Below are 13,793 nucleotides of genomic sequence, written 5' to 3'. Positions count from 1 at the left end.
AATCTGTTAATTATATAACAATATACTTCCTCCTGGCAGTAGAAGGACATCTTAGTTTCCTGGGATAGACTTTCTCTTTAATACGAAGGTCTTCCTGTGTACTGAATCATGGGTTAAGGTTACAGAGATTATGTAAATGAAACTAGATTCATTCCCATTGTGACTGGTCTGGACTCTCCACTTAGGTACAATAAGATATGGAAGGGAACAATCATACTTGAATATGTATTTCTGTCATATCAAATATAATCATATACATTGAGCTTCTAAATTTTAAAATTCAACTTGCATATAATTTGGAATCATAACCTAAATATTATAATTAAGAAGAGACAAGAAACAACCTGCTACTCCTTTGCTTCCAGATAATTTATTTGACTGTCTCCTCCTGTGTCAGTTAAAAATATAAATATTATTCTGAAATATAAAAATATAGTAGCTATAAGAATAACAACTTTTTAACAAAGAAATTGTAGTTAAATAACCAGTACTCTGTATTATGAGAAGTATAAATATGTAGCTTATGGCTGTTGGTTATGTCACATAAGAAGGCAATGATTCTATCACAAAAATGATTATTATCATTTTTCTTCCCATCAGTCTTGAGGCCAAATGCCCCAAAGCGAGTCCTATCAACTGTATTTGATTCAACAGAGACAGTATCCGTAAAGGACTTATATTTATACTGCTCCTTCAAATGTATCTAGAGGAACACAGACAGAATTAGGTTGATAAATATTTCAAAGAGCTATTATCTTGCAGTTCTAAGAGTTTCTTATTGGCAGTGTCAGCGGCTTTAAGGAGGTATTCTGCATAATAAATGTGCAAATACAGATATAGAAAGGGCTTTGAAGGACAATGATCTTTAATTTAATAGATGGGTTCTAGGAAAGGTAGTGAGAAGTTCACCAGGGATTCCAACTCTTTACCAACTCTGAGTCAAAATGTTACAGTGTAAATTAATCAGAATATTGTGAGAAGAGGTCCAAAGATAGAAACACCTGAAACTTCAATTTTTGAATCCATTTGCACAAATCACACACCAGGACTCATCTAACCCTGATATGTGCACAAGGTAATACCCACCCTGTGTCCTTACACAGGAGATGGGTCACCAGCACTTCATTACAGTTGTCTTACTTTTCACTCATCACTGAGACAAATATTTAATATCAAAAGTTAAAGGATGGGCCAGGGATTTAGCTCAGTGGTTTCACTGCCTGCTTCTCCAGCGCAAATGCAAGGACCCGAATTCGATCCCTGGTACCAAAAAAAAAAAAAAAAGTTAAAGGAGGAAAGGTTTGTTTAGCTCACAGTTTGTAGAGGTTTCAGTCTGTAATCAGCTGGCTTCAAGGCAGGGTAGAGTGGCAGAGGGGCATGGCAGAGGAGAAACAGTTCATAGCAGGCAGAAAATCAAAACCAACAACGGGCAACCACAGCTCTTTCTATCTCATATCTTATCCAGGCTACTCAGGTTGGGTAGCACTCACATCCTTAATCCTAGTGCCCTTGATCCTAGCACTGCACCATGAATCAATCCCAGTGTAAGATCCAGCCACCTCTGGAAAAGCCCCACCTATGACCACATGAGGCTTTGGGAGAACATTGAGACACAAGCCATAACAACAGTGATATAATTTTTATAGCTGGATGATCACCCTAATAGAACTTCTTACATTGACCCTGAAAGATGTTAGGCAGGGTAAGAAGTAGCATGATGAAAGAAAATAAATATAATACATATGTTATTTGCATATTTCACTTCCCTGGGTGATAAGGTGTCTCACATACTGAAATTTTATTTCCTCTTATTTCTTTATCAATTAACTTTATTTGATCAACCATCAATTCAAATAAATCTATGAAATTCTCTGTGAAAAATCTTAGACTTTAGCAATGCATGATGACTTGAACAATGGCCATCTGTTGAGGATGAATGGAGACATTTCAGGCTGGCACCTGACTTTGTAAGTAGAAATGCTGCTCAGGGCCAGAGATTTAGCTCAATGGTGTCACACCTGCCTCACAAGCACAGAGTCCTGAGTTCCATCCTAGATACAAAAAAAATCAAAAACAAAAGAAATACTGCTTCATAACTAACTATGCAGTCTATATTTCTCAAGCACTAGGTGTTTCTCAACAGGATGAGTTCCCCAAGGGGGAAATGTTTTGGGGCAATGTGATAGCTAATTACAATTTAAATATATATGTATACTATGAATACTTTCAGCATTAAATATTAGTGGTCATTCTTAGTAGTAACTGGGAGAAATATGTTTAATAATCAGTTAGTATTATTATTGTAAGTATATTATATTACTCAGACTAGATGTACATGAGAGAACCTTATATCTATTTGCCTACCTAGCTAGATACCTGAAAAATAAGTTTTTCTTAAACATTGACTGTAGACATTAAAACTTAAAAAATACAAATAATCCACTTTAAAACAGGTTAGATGATCTTATACATTTCTTAGATGTAGACAAAGAGCTAACAAGTTTATGCAAAACGCCCAATATAGGTAATCATCAGGGAAACACAAATCAAAATCCTAAGGAGATATTCTCTCACCCCAACTAAACAGCTATTGTCAGAAAGGAAAAGAATAAGAAGGGCTGGAAAGGATGCACAGAAGAGAGAACCCACAAACATGATTGGTAGCAATGTGACTGAGGCGGCACTATGGGAAACGGTATGTATGTTCCACAAAATCTCGAATAGTTCTAAATCTTAGGATATATTCAGAGGAAATTAAATCATTGTATCAAAGAGATGCCTACACTCCCATGCTTATTGCCACACTATTCATAAAAGCCAAGATACAGAACTAGCTAAGTGTGCAAAACTTAGACAAGTAGATAAACGAAATTATTTATGCATACACAGTGGAATGTTATTCACCCATGAAAAGGAAATGCTGATATTTCTGATAATATTGTTGAACTTAGATTACATTAAGCTAAATAAAATGTCATACACTAAAAGTCAAATATCACTGATAAACTTCTTTGCTAGATAAAATGGCCCCTTAGTACAGGAAATGAGTCACTCCAGAGAGAACAAAGACCTGCTTTTTCCTGCCTCACCCCCAGTCATAGCCAATCCTCTGCCTTCACCACACTCCTCCAGCCCTTATAAACCTCACCCAGACAACCCCTGGTTGCTGCTCTCACCTTTGTTCCAGACAGTCCGGCAGCTCTGTTCCTTAATAAAATTCCTGCTTTGGGTATTCATGTTTCAGCTCATTTTGTTTCTCTCATTGTTAGTGCCGTACGCCTGGGAAGAACGTGATCGGGATTTTGAGATGATCACCCCACTGGCCGGGGTTGATTGGCCTCCCAACTGTCCTTCTCTCAGACCCTGTCAAGTCAACACCCAACCAGGGGCCTTCACTCCTGCCATTGTTGACGTTTAACATCCACACAGGCGGCCTTCAATTCCTGGGTGAGTACTCAGATTAGCCTCTCTCTGTTCCTCTGCCTCTCGGTGGGTGTTCTCGCTCAAAAAATCTTAGCGCTAAGTCAGAGGGACTCTTCTTGGCCTGTGGCCACATCTGCTGTCCCTGGGGGAAGCCCCATAGGCTCAGATCCTAGAAATTGTCAAAGGGAACAAGGATGCTCCTCCCTCTTGCCCTTCTCGGGAGCTTTTCTGATATTCAGCTTACATATCTGGCCTCCCTTTATTATGGGAACTGCTCAATCCAAATCCCCATGATCAACCCTTATGGGATGCTTATTGGCTAACTTAAAAACTCTCAGGCTTGCTGAGGACTTCAACCCTAAAAGCCTTCTTTCCTATTGCAACCAAGCGTGGCCTCTATATGGATTAGATAATGGATTCCAATGGCCAGAAAATGGAACATCTGACCCGAATGTTCTTCGGGACCTCCGCCATTTCTGTTACTGCAATGGCAAATGGTCTCAAGTCCCCTATGTGCAGGCTTTCCTCTACCTCCACACGCACCCTTCTCTTTGTCACTCCTGCTCCACCCCTCAAATTCTCCTTGCTCACGTGGTTTCACCCCCACTTCCAATCTCAGCTCAGAACCAGATAGGACTTTGTCCCAACCGACCATACCCCCTCGATCCACCTCCACCCTACAACCCTTCTGCCTCATTGCCCTTGGCACCCTCAGCAGCCCCCTCCAGCTCTCCCACCCCACACTGCTCACACTCACAGCAGCCAAAACCGCCCACACCTCCCATTTCCCCTCCTCACACTCACACCCGATATCCCACCCATTCGCCCCTCTGGGAACACACCGTCTGGTGGGAACAGAAGGTATTATCAGAGTCCACGTCTCTTTCTCAAATTGAAAAGTGTCTTGGCTCTTTTTCCTCTGACCCTGACTGCACATCAAAGAATTTTGTCACTTGACTCTGTCCTATGATCTGACTTGACACAATGTCTATATGATACTGACTTCTATCCCCCCGCCCCGCCCCGAGGACAAGGAAAGAGTTTGGTTGGTGGCCCAGACCACAGCTGATAAATTCCATGCTGCTGCTAACACCAAGCCAGTGGGAGCACAGGCCGTCCCCTGAGAAGATCCACAATGGGACTGTCAGCTAGGGCAGGCACATAGAGGCTGCAGAGACCATATAGCTCTCTGCCTCATAGAAGGTTTAAAAAAGACAGCTCACAAGTCTATTAACTTTGATAAGATTAGAAAAATAACTCAGACCCATGAAGAAAACCCGGCACAGTTTCTGTAGTGCCTCACTGAGGCCCTTCAGAAATACACCAAAATTGATCCTACCTCCCAGGCTGACATGATCATCATTAACACTCACTTTATCTCTCAGTCAGCCCCTGATATTAAGAAAAAGCTAAAAAAAGTCAAAGAGGGTCAAGCAGGACTTACACTCAAATTAAAAAATAAATAAAATGAAAAATAAATGATGGATTAGAAACAGCTAGAAAAGCTCTGAAACGCATAAAACAAAATAGTAAGAAAAAACACTTCTGGCTTTAAGAGCCAAGTACAGTGCTATATTATCCCAAAACAAAGCCAGAGAAACTACAACTGTGCTCTACCAGACATCAAGAGATTTTAAAAGAAAAATCAAGTTACAAATTTTAGCTAAGTTGATAAATGTATTTGTTTCAATTTGAGTTGATGTTTAATTAGTGTGCTTAAAACATTTCTTGTGCATTGTAAATTCTTGAATTGTAATTATAGGGTTAACTTGTTCTTTTCTGTACTTTGTTGATGAAGAACTCAAGGTTACTACTGTTCTATTGGCATCTAGTCAAAGTTTAAAATGTAACAATTTGAGAGCAGAAAAAAGAAGGGACACTAATTAAAATTTTAACAGCTGAAGACAAGTTTGTTATAGAAGGTTTATAGTAAGTGGGAAAAATATTTTTAAAAGCTATAAGTACAAGAGGTATACTTTTGATATGAAAGGATTTTTTTATGTTTTTCTTGTTAGAAGGATACAGAGACAAGACCAAAAGGCCTAGGTATGTTGAGAAGGTGAGCAGAAGTGATTTATCAAGGAAATATGTATGTTTGGTTGTTGTTTTCAAGTTTAATATAAAAGGTTTACATTTACAAGCATAAAGAACTTTCATTCCTTCTGATTCTAATTCTACAAGAGATCTCTGTTAATTGACTGATAAAAAGTTTTGAATAGTCTCATTTATAATTGTAAACCTAAAAATTATAAAGAGATATTATAATTCAATTGGGCTAAACATACTTGAGTGTACTCTAGTTTTATAAACTATCTTATGTTTGTTTGTTTGTCCAATTATACAGCTGTTTTTTTTTTATAGATAAAGGTTATTAAGTTCAAGTCATGCTCCTCTTGGTGAACAAAGGATTGACCGAATGGAAATATTTTGCAGTCTGTGTTCACCAGGGGGACCTCAACAGTTTTCATAGTATTACAATAGACTGACCCAATAGTTTTTATAACCTTATAAAAGACTTACATCAATAAATACTACTTAAATATGTTATTATACTATGTTTATATTAGTTGTCATCAAAGAGATAAATTCTAAATACGTTGTTATAATATGTTTACATTGGTCATTTTCAAAAGATTAAATTGCCTGTAAAAAACCCAAACAAACAAAAAGAACAATAACAAGGTTTTATTAAAAAGATGCTTTTGTACCAAACTGAATTAAAGGGCATAAGGTCTCATACATGTAGTTATGATAATTATATTGTTAATTTTCTGGTGTACTAAATGTATTTATGCTTTCTGACTGTACAGGTTTTCTAATATGTTGTTTATGATAATAAACTCTTTTTGATTCAGGTATTTGCCTTTTTCATACACTCCAGCTATTTATAATAACAGGTACAATTATGAGCTGAGAAATTTTTTAAGATGCTAGCCTATCAAAGATAACAATTGAGATAAAAATTTTTGGTGTTTTTTTGAAAAAATGAGTATGTTTAACAATAGCTATTTTATGCCAAGATGGACATTTAAATGTGCTACAAAGATAAGATCAACATGCTTGTCATGTTAAAATACTATTTATGGCTCTTGATTTAAAGCTCTTTTTTCTCTGTTAACATTTTACAGAAATTCAACTACTAGAACAATCATGATTGATAATAATAATAGTCTTCTAACTATATTTTATATTTTAAAGTGCTTGATGTCCATATAAGATTATAATAGTTAAGTTCAGTACTCTTATTGCAGACCTAATGTCATGATCTTCTCTTCTGAGTGTTCAACAACTAAAGTTTGGAGACCAAACTGAAAAGATAACTGGCTATGAGGACAGCCAATATTTTGGCTCTGGGCGTTCAAGGTCAACAAAGATCCAAGACATAAGGGAACCTTCTCTACAGGATCCTACATCTTTGGTAAGTCACTCAACCTCCTAAGCAGGGAGATTGCTGGACACCAAAGGACAAATGTACCATGTGTCAAAGGAGAGTCACCAAAAACAAAAAAATCTCTACATGGTCAAGTAAGGCTGTGACCCATCCTGACGGCTGACCCTGACAGAAGAGCAGAGAGGCTTTACACATGGTTCCAAAATAATGGCCTGAGGAGACTTAACTGACCTTGATAGATAACAAGAGGTTCATACTAATTGACACAGGTCTCACTTTAACTTAGTCTTAAACACCCAGCAGAAACAAACAAACAAACAAACAAACAAACACAAAACCCAAAAGAGGTATAAAATAATGACATAGTAATAAAGCTAGATACAAATATTGGGCTCCAATCACTGACCCCTCTGGCAGTTTCCAGCTACACCAGTAACTGACCATAGTTATAGATCATTAAAAACTATGGTAAAATGTATAAGAGCTCAGCTAGAGTTTTAAATTGTCTCTTCTTACAGCTAAAACTAGAGAGACTTATGACAAAGTATCAGACTTATAGATAACCTTTATCAGTGAAAAAGTCTAAGAGCCAACAGGTTATAATCACTCACTATTTCAGTATCGAAGTGTGACTTTTTCCCCGATCTACCCTTCCATTCTAGTGTGCTCATGTTTAGATTTTTTCATGCTCTAATTTTTAAAAAAATCTTGTTTATTCTTGCCTATAGGCTGCCAAATTCAAAGTGATCATACAGATAATATCAACAACAAATGTGCTAGACATTTTTTTTTAATCAATATCCACCATCTTAACCAGCATGCCCTTCCTGTACTCCGTTTCCTAACGGGAGCCAGAGTTCTGGCAGGAATAGGCACAGGGGTTACAAGAATCTCAACATCAACACACTTCTATTACTCCCTATCCCAAGAGCTAAATGAGGATATAAAAGGTAGCTGACTCTCTGTTCACCCTGCAGTCCCATATCAATTCTCTGGAAGCTGTGGTATTCCAAAATAGATGAGCTCTAGATATAATAACATCAGAAAGAGGGGGAACATGCCTCCTTCTGAGGGAAGAGTGCTGCTATTTTGTCAATCAGCCTGGCATTGTTGGAGACAAGGTGAAGGAGCTCAGGGAGCATACAGAAAAATGTAGACAAGACCTAGACTGGCTATGCTCTCTACCAGGATACTTCAACCAATGGCTCCCCTGGCTCCTTTCTTTCCTGGGACCCCTCACTTTTCTCTGCATAATCCTACTCTTTAGACCTTGCCTGTTTCTTTGTTTTCAAAATTTCTTGCAGGAGTGGTTCCTGACCATTACCAATCAGACAATCAGCAAACTCATTATCACAGGTTATCAACCTTTCCCCATGGGAGACCACACCACCATCATGTAGGACCCAGGCCTGTTACCCTTTATCACTGCCCCTGTGCCAGAAGGAAGCAGCTACAGAAAAGAGACCTCTGCCCCTATTCCATAATAATATCAACAGTCTGGAATGATAAAGTTTTCTGCTAGATAAAATGGCCCCAGTGTACAGGCAATGAGTCACTCCAGAGAGGACAAAGACCTGCTTTTTCCCACCTCGCCCCCAGTCACAGCCAATCATCTGCCTCCACCACACTCCCTCAGCCCTTATTAAACCTCACCCAGCCAGCCCCTGGTTGCTGCTCTCACCATTTTTCAAGACAGCCAAGGCAGCTCTGTTCCTTAATAAAAGCCCTGCTTTGGGTGTTCATGTTTTGGCTCATTTTATTTCTCTCAATCACATGTCCAGACTAATTTGTGGAGAACAAAAGTTCAATGTCAGGAAAAGAGTGGAATGATGATCACTAGATCAGTAGAGATTAGATAAAGTGAGGGAAGGTGGATGGAGAAAGGCTAGATAATGGGTATCGAAACACACTTCCCAGGAGGAATCAATTTTGATGTTCTATTGCACCGTAGGATGACTATGGTTGGTAGCAATTTGTCATGTGTGTTATGATATAGACCAAGGACGTCAGCTGTTGGAAGGTAATTTAATTGTGAGAGCGCTGGCGCTGACCTGGTGTCAGGCAGGTGGCCTGGTGAGAGGCAGTCACTGCGGTGTGACCTGGAAAGATGTACCTCTCTCCTCAGCTCCTCCCTTCTCTCTCTGCTTCCCAACCATGGTGAGGGGAGCAGCTTCCCCCGCCCCCCGCCCCACCTAACCTGTTCACATGCTGCTCCTGTCTTGGAGCTGATGGACCACACTGCAACAGGAGCCAAAACAGTCCTCTCCTCCTTTAAGTTGGTGGTGTCAGATATTGCATCTTGGTGATGAGAAAGTGACTGAGACAACATACTTTAAAGTAATAATCAAATCTGATGTTTTCCAACAAATATAAAAGATAACTTTTAAGGAGGTAGAAATGCTGACTATATTGTGATGATCAATGGATTATTTTATAGGAGTATAAAACTACCATTCTATATCTCAGGTTATGCTTTAGATGTAAAGCATGTGCACAAAGTCTCATGTGTTCGAAGGCAGGGCTTTAACAAGGCCACTGTATCAGGAGGGCTGTAACTTCATCCACTGACTAGTCCATTTTGTGAGGCAAAGCTTGTAATGGCGAGTTCCCTTCAGGATTGCATCTGGCCCCTGGCTCTTCTCTCTGTCCCTGTGTCCCTCTCTCTTCACTTCCTGGCTACCTTAGAGCAATAGCTTTCCTCTGCCTTCTCCCCATGATGCTTCTACCTCACCATAGACCCCAAAGCAACGAAGCCAGGCAGCTCTGAACCATAACATTTGAAACTGTAAACCAAAGTAAACCTCTCCTCTTCTAGGTTGCATAGTGTATGTATTTTGTCACAGCATCAGAAAACTGACCAGCACACCCTGGAAGTATGAGATATGTAAGTGTAGTGGTATAAGTAAATTAAAAAGCATGCAACAAAAGACCCAAACATGGTAAATTGACTCAGAATCTTAACTACTGATTATAGGAAAAATGTTATCCTTCATATTAGAAATTGGAGTTGAATGTGAATGTCTATGTTAAACATGTATAAGCGTTACATTTTGATGAAGAAATCTAATCAGAAACATATTACCTAGTCAAATAAATGACACTAATCTGGTGGGAAAAAAAGGTCCTTACCTTATTGCTAATCAGTTACTTTAGGAGAAATGTGTTTGTCTCCAAGTTTAAGGTTATGAAGAACATAGTTTATACATGGACTAAGCACATAAAACATTGTTTCTGGTTGAGGCAGGGGAAGAATTGGATACTTCACTGTCCCAGGCCCTCATCTACCCACCAACATTTCCAACTACTGTGACAGAGTCCTTTCGGCAGGAGGGCAGTCTGGGATACCAAGAAGCATATGGACTTTGATGCTTGTGGAATAATTGCAAATATAACACAATCATACTTTAATACTATGTGACCCAGACATGTACATAATGTACAAACATCCTTGTTTGTACAAGAGAGGATTAGTAATGATGCAGCAAAAGATTTTGGCACATGGCAAAAACAGTACTACTGATTATGATAATAATGAAGATGATGATGATGATGATGGCAAGCCTGTGGAGCATACTTCCCATGGCACTGTGGGGTTGGAGGGAGAGACCCCCCCTGTCCAGGTGAGAAGCCTGGTTTTTGTATGAATTCCTAGGACCTCTACCAGAAAATTCCTTCACTTCTATGGCTTTCATGATCTTTTTTCTATAAATTGTAGCCAGTCACCTAAAATAGTGTCTGGCATATATATAAGCACTTTGAAATTTGCTATTGCTATTATTATTACCCAGGTATAATTATTATTACCTTAGTTTTGAAATGAGTAATAAATTAATTCATATATAAGGTACTTAAAATAATGTATTAGTTGATTACATTGTGTAATCTAATGTATGCCTGAAATAGTTAAATGCTTTTATCGATCATACTTCACATTATATATAAGGAAAGTGATAACTTTTAATATAATATCAAAGTCTGAACTTGCATCACTCTTATATGAGAGTTTCTTCCAAGTTCCAAGTCAGTAGTTACTGAGGGTTATCTTTCTTCCAACTTAGTAACATTTAACTGTTCTGTATTTTTAAATTAAGGAGTGGTACACCTTCAGCCATTGGAAAGGAAGAAATCTCATTGCTTGAGACTCCATGATTAGAACTGGAGATCATCATGTTGAAGGAAATAAGGCAGGCTCAGAAGGACAAGTATTGCACCATCATATTCATATGTGGAATCTGAAAAAAGTGTTGATCTTATAGAAGTTGAGCGTGGGATGGTGACCAGATGTTGGTTTGATAAACGGATACTAAGAGTTAGATAGTTCTGCCATGCAATTTTGCAGTAAGCTGACTATAAATAATGATAAATACTGATAATTTCAGAAAGTTACAAAAATTTTTGAAACTTTTGTCTATTCTGAAAAGATAAATATTTGAGAAGATAGATATGTTTAAACTTGACTTTAATTCTACACATGTATTGAAATATCATGGTACTCCATTAATATGTGCAATTTTTACATTTTTATGTTTCAGCTTAAAAATAAATGTGATTCAAATTTAAAAGAATGGAGTAGCGCATGAGTGTATTAGTGAAAGACCATGTTTAATTGTTGTGACAAGTTAGAAATTTGTTCTCCTAACAAGAAATGACTCTAATTGTATTTGCAAACAAGTAGGAAATTTTTGTGGAGGAAAAAGTTTATGCAGATTCTGTAAAACAAGGAATAATTCATGCATGGCATAATTTATTCCATCAAAATTCAGCTTCACTTATGCTTCTCTAAGGACATTTGTAAGTATTCCAGTGTATCTCAAATCTTGCATATATACATTTGCTAATATTTTAAAGTTGACTCATGCTAATATTTATAACTTGTGTTTTTTCCTCCAGTTCACAACCTCTCCCTGTTAGGCTATTCCATTTTCTACAACGTTAGGAATCCAGGATTTTAAACAAAAGACCAATCTTCTACCAAAGTGTTATATCTACCACAGTGTAATTTCTGTGTAACTGTCAAAACTTTCTTCCCTGAGTTGAAATCCTTAACAAAACTGCTTTATAGTTTTGCAGTCCACAAAGATAGCCACCCACATGGCATTGATATAAAGGTCAGTCATAGGCCTCTGTACACCATTTTGTTTATTTTTATTACTTGAGTCTCAGACCAAAGCTGTTTGTATCCCAGAGATGCAAAAGAACTGTTCAGTTCATCTTGATAGGCACATCTCTATTCCTAAGGCTCAAGCTCAAGTGGTTGCAGGAGGTTAAGGAAACTGACCTGTAGATATACTCCACTCAGTGGAGGACGTGGTTGTTTAACCATGTTACTTAAACTATGTAACTAGTTTTAAGAAATTCCCACCAGAGTACCAAACAGGGATAGTCATGATTGAATCCCAGCCATGGAAAATTCTTTGGCTAAAAGTAATCATTATTTTGACTGTTTATTCCTATTTGAGGACTAGGAATATATCAATTTTGACACTGAAAACATTATTTAACCATCATGCATGAAACTCAGTGCAGTAATAGATAATCCATACATTACTCCAACATGTACAAATTCTGTAGTAGTTCAGAGTATCTGATGTCATATTCCCTGCAATTGAATCATAGATGTGCCCTGTCAAAAAGTCACTTAACCTTCTGCACCTCAGTTTCTTCATCCTTTAAATGGGGTTGACATTACAAACATAGTTCACAGAAGCCTTTTCTAAAAAGACTCAGTGCAGGTAAGTAGTAAATAATCCCTATTTACTATGATGACTTTTGTTATATCATTAACAGATCACTTTTCTTTTAAAACCATCATAAATGTTTAAAGTGATTTGTCATTTTTACTTGTTCTTGTCTTACATGAGTGATGGTCAATAGTCAAAGGTATAAATCTAAACACTAGTAAATTGTGGCACATAATACATAAATAAATCTTTTTGATATATCAAAAGAAGGATGAAGACATGTTAAACCACAATGAAATCTATACTCAAGTTGGATATGTTAGAAAGGAGCAAATATTTAATGATCAAATTTTGTCACAATACAAATCATTTGTTTACAAAGTCTCTCTTTATATCATTTTATAATAGAATTATGTACAAGGAATGGATATATTGTTTGTTTTTATTTTATTTACTCTTTCTATATTAACAGAACTTTTCAATCTATTATTATAAGAAATCAGAAAAAATATATTTTAAGTTAAATTGAGTATATTTGAACTAAAAACCCTTTCATAGTAGATTACTTAATTTTTATAAATGCAGGTAGAGAAAGAAATCAACTTGTCATAATTAAAATTTCATACAAATAGGAAAAGCTATTTAAACATTAAATTTGCATTTTACATCAAATATGGTAATATAAGCCGGACCTGTTCACTTAAGAGACTTACAAAAATCAGCTTTTGGGTTTGTCTTAAAAGGTGAAGGTGAAAATGTATGATCTCATAAATACATTCACAGCTGTATAATTTAGTCCATGTTTGAAGTAACCTATTCCACTTTTAAGTAGTGTGCCCTCATATTTATGTTGTATTTTACATACTATCAAGTCATTTATTCTTCCTTTAATGTATAAAATAGGTGGAAATTTTCAATCTAGAAAGAGATTTTTAGTAACAAAATATCTTTTATTAAATTTTCAATTTACTATAATGATTATTCTCTTAGGATTTAAAGAAACTTTTACAAATATCATTTGAGCTAAGATTTTGCTAAAAATTTTTGACAGTAGTTTTAACTTTAAGGGGATAAAGATGCTCTGTTACATACATTCTGGATTATAAAATGCAAAGAATATGACTTTCATGCTAAAATATTTGATAATCTCCACAGTCATTTTCTAAGAAACATTTAAATGCATAAAAGGGTTGTAAGATTATAAAAATACAAGAGTGAATACTTATATTCTAAGCTGAAATGAATAGGATATCACAGGATGGCTACATAATTACATTGAAATAATCTCCTGTTAATAG

General features: G+C 36.9%; 1 long non-coding RNA gene across 1 annotated transcript; it reads left to right on the top strand.

The window, feature by feature from the left end:
• The first annotated feature begins 5,200 nt into the window (after nt 1-5,200).
• On the top strand, nt 5,201-12,916 carry LOC110349524 (uncharacterized). Its single transcript, XR_015448877.1, has 4 exons — nt 5,201-5,352; nt 5,439-5,482; nt 6,675-6,841; nt 10,906-12,916. It is a non-coding gene; the product is annotated as an uncharacterized LOC110349524 (long non-coding RNA).
• Nucleotides 12,917-13,793: the final 877 nt, after the last annotated feature.

The sequence above is a fragment of the Heterocephalus glaber genome, unplaced genomic scaffold (genome assembly GCF_053883595.1).
Source record: "Heterocephalus glaber isolate CG9 unplaced genomic scaffold, H.glaber_assembly_v1.0 deba00000594, whole genome shotgun sequence".
Lineage (NCBI taxonomy): Eukaryota > Metazoa > Chordata > Mammalia > Rodentia > Bathyergidae > Heterocephalus > Heterocephalus glaber.
The sequence above is the reverse complement of the archived record's forward strand: the minus strand, read 5'-3'. Positions and strand labels throughout refer to the sequence as shown.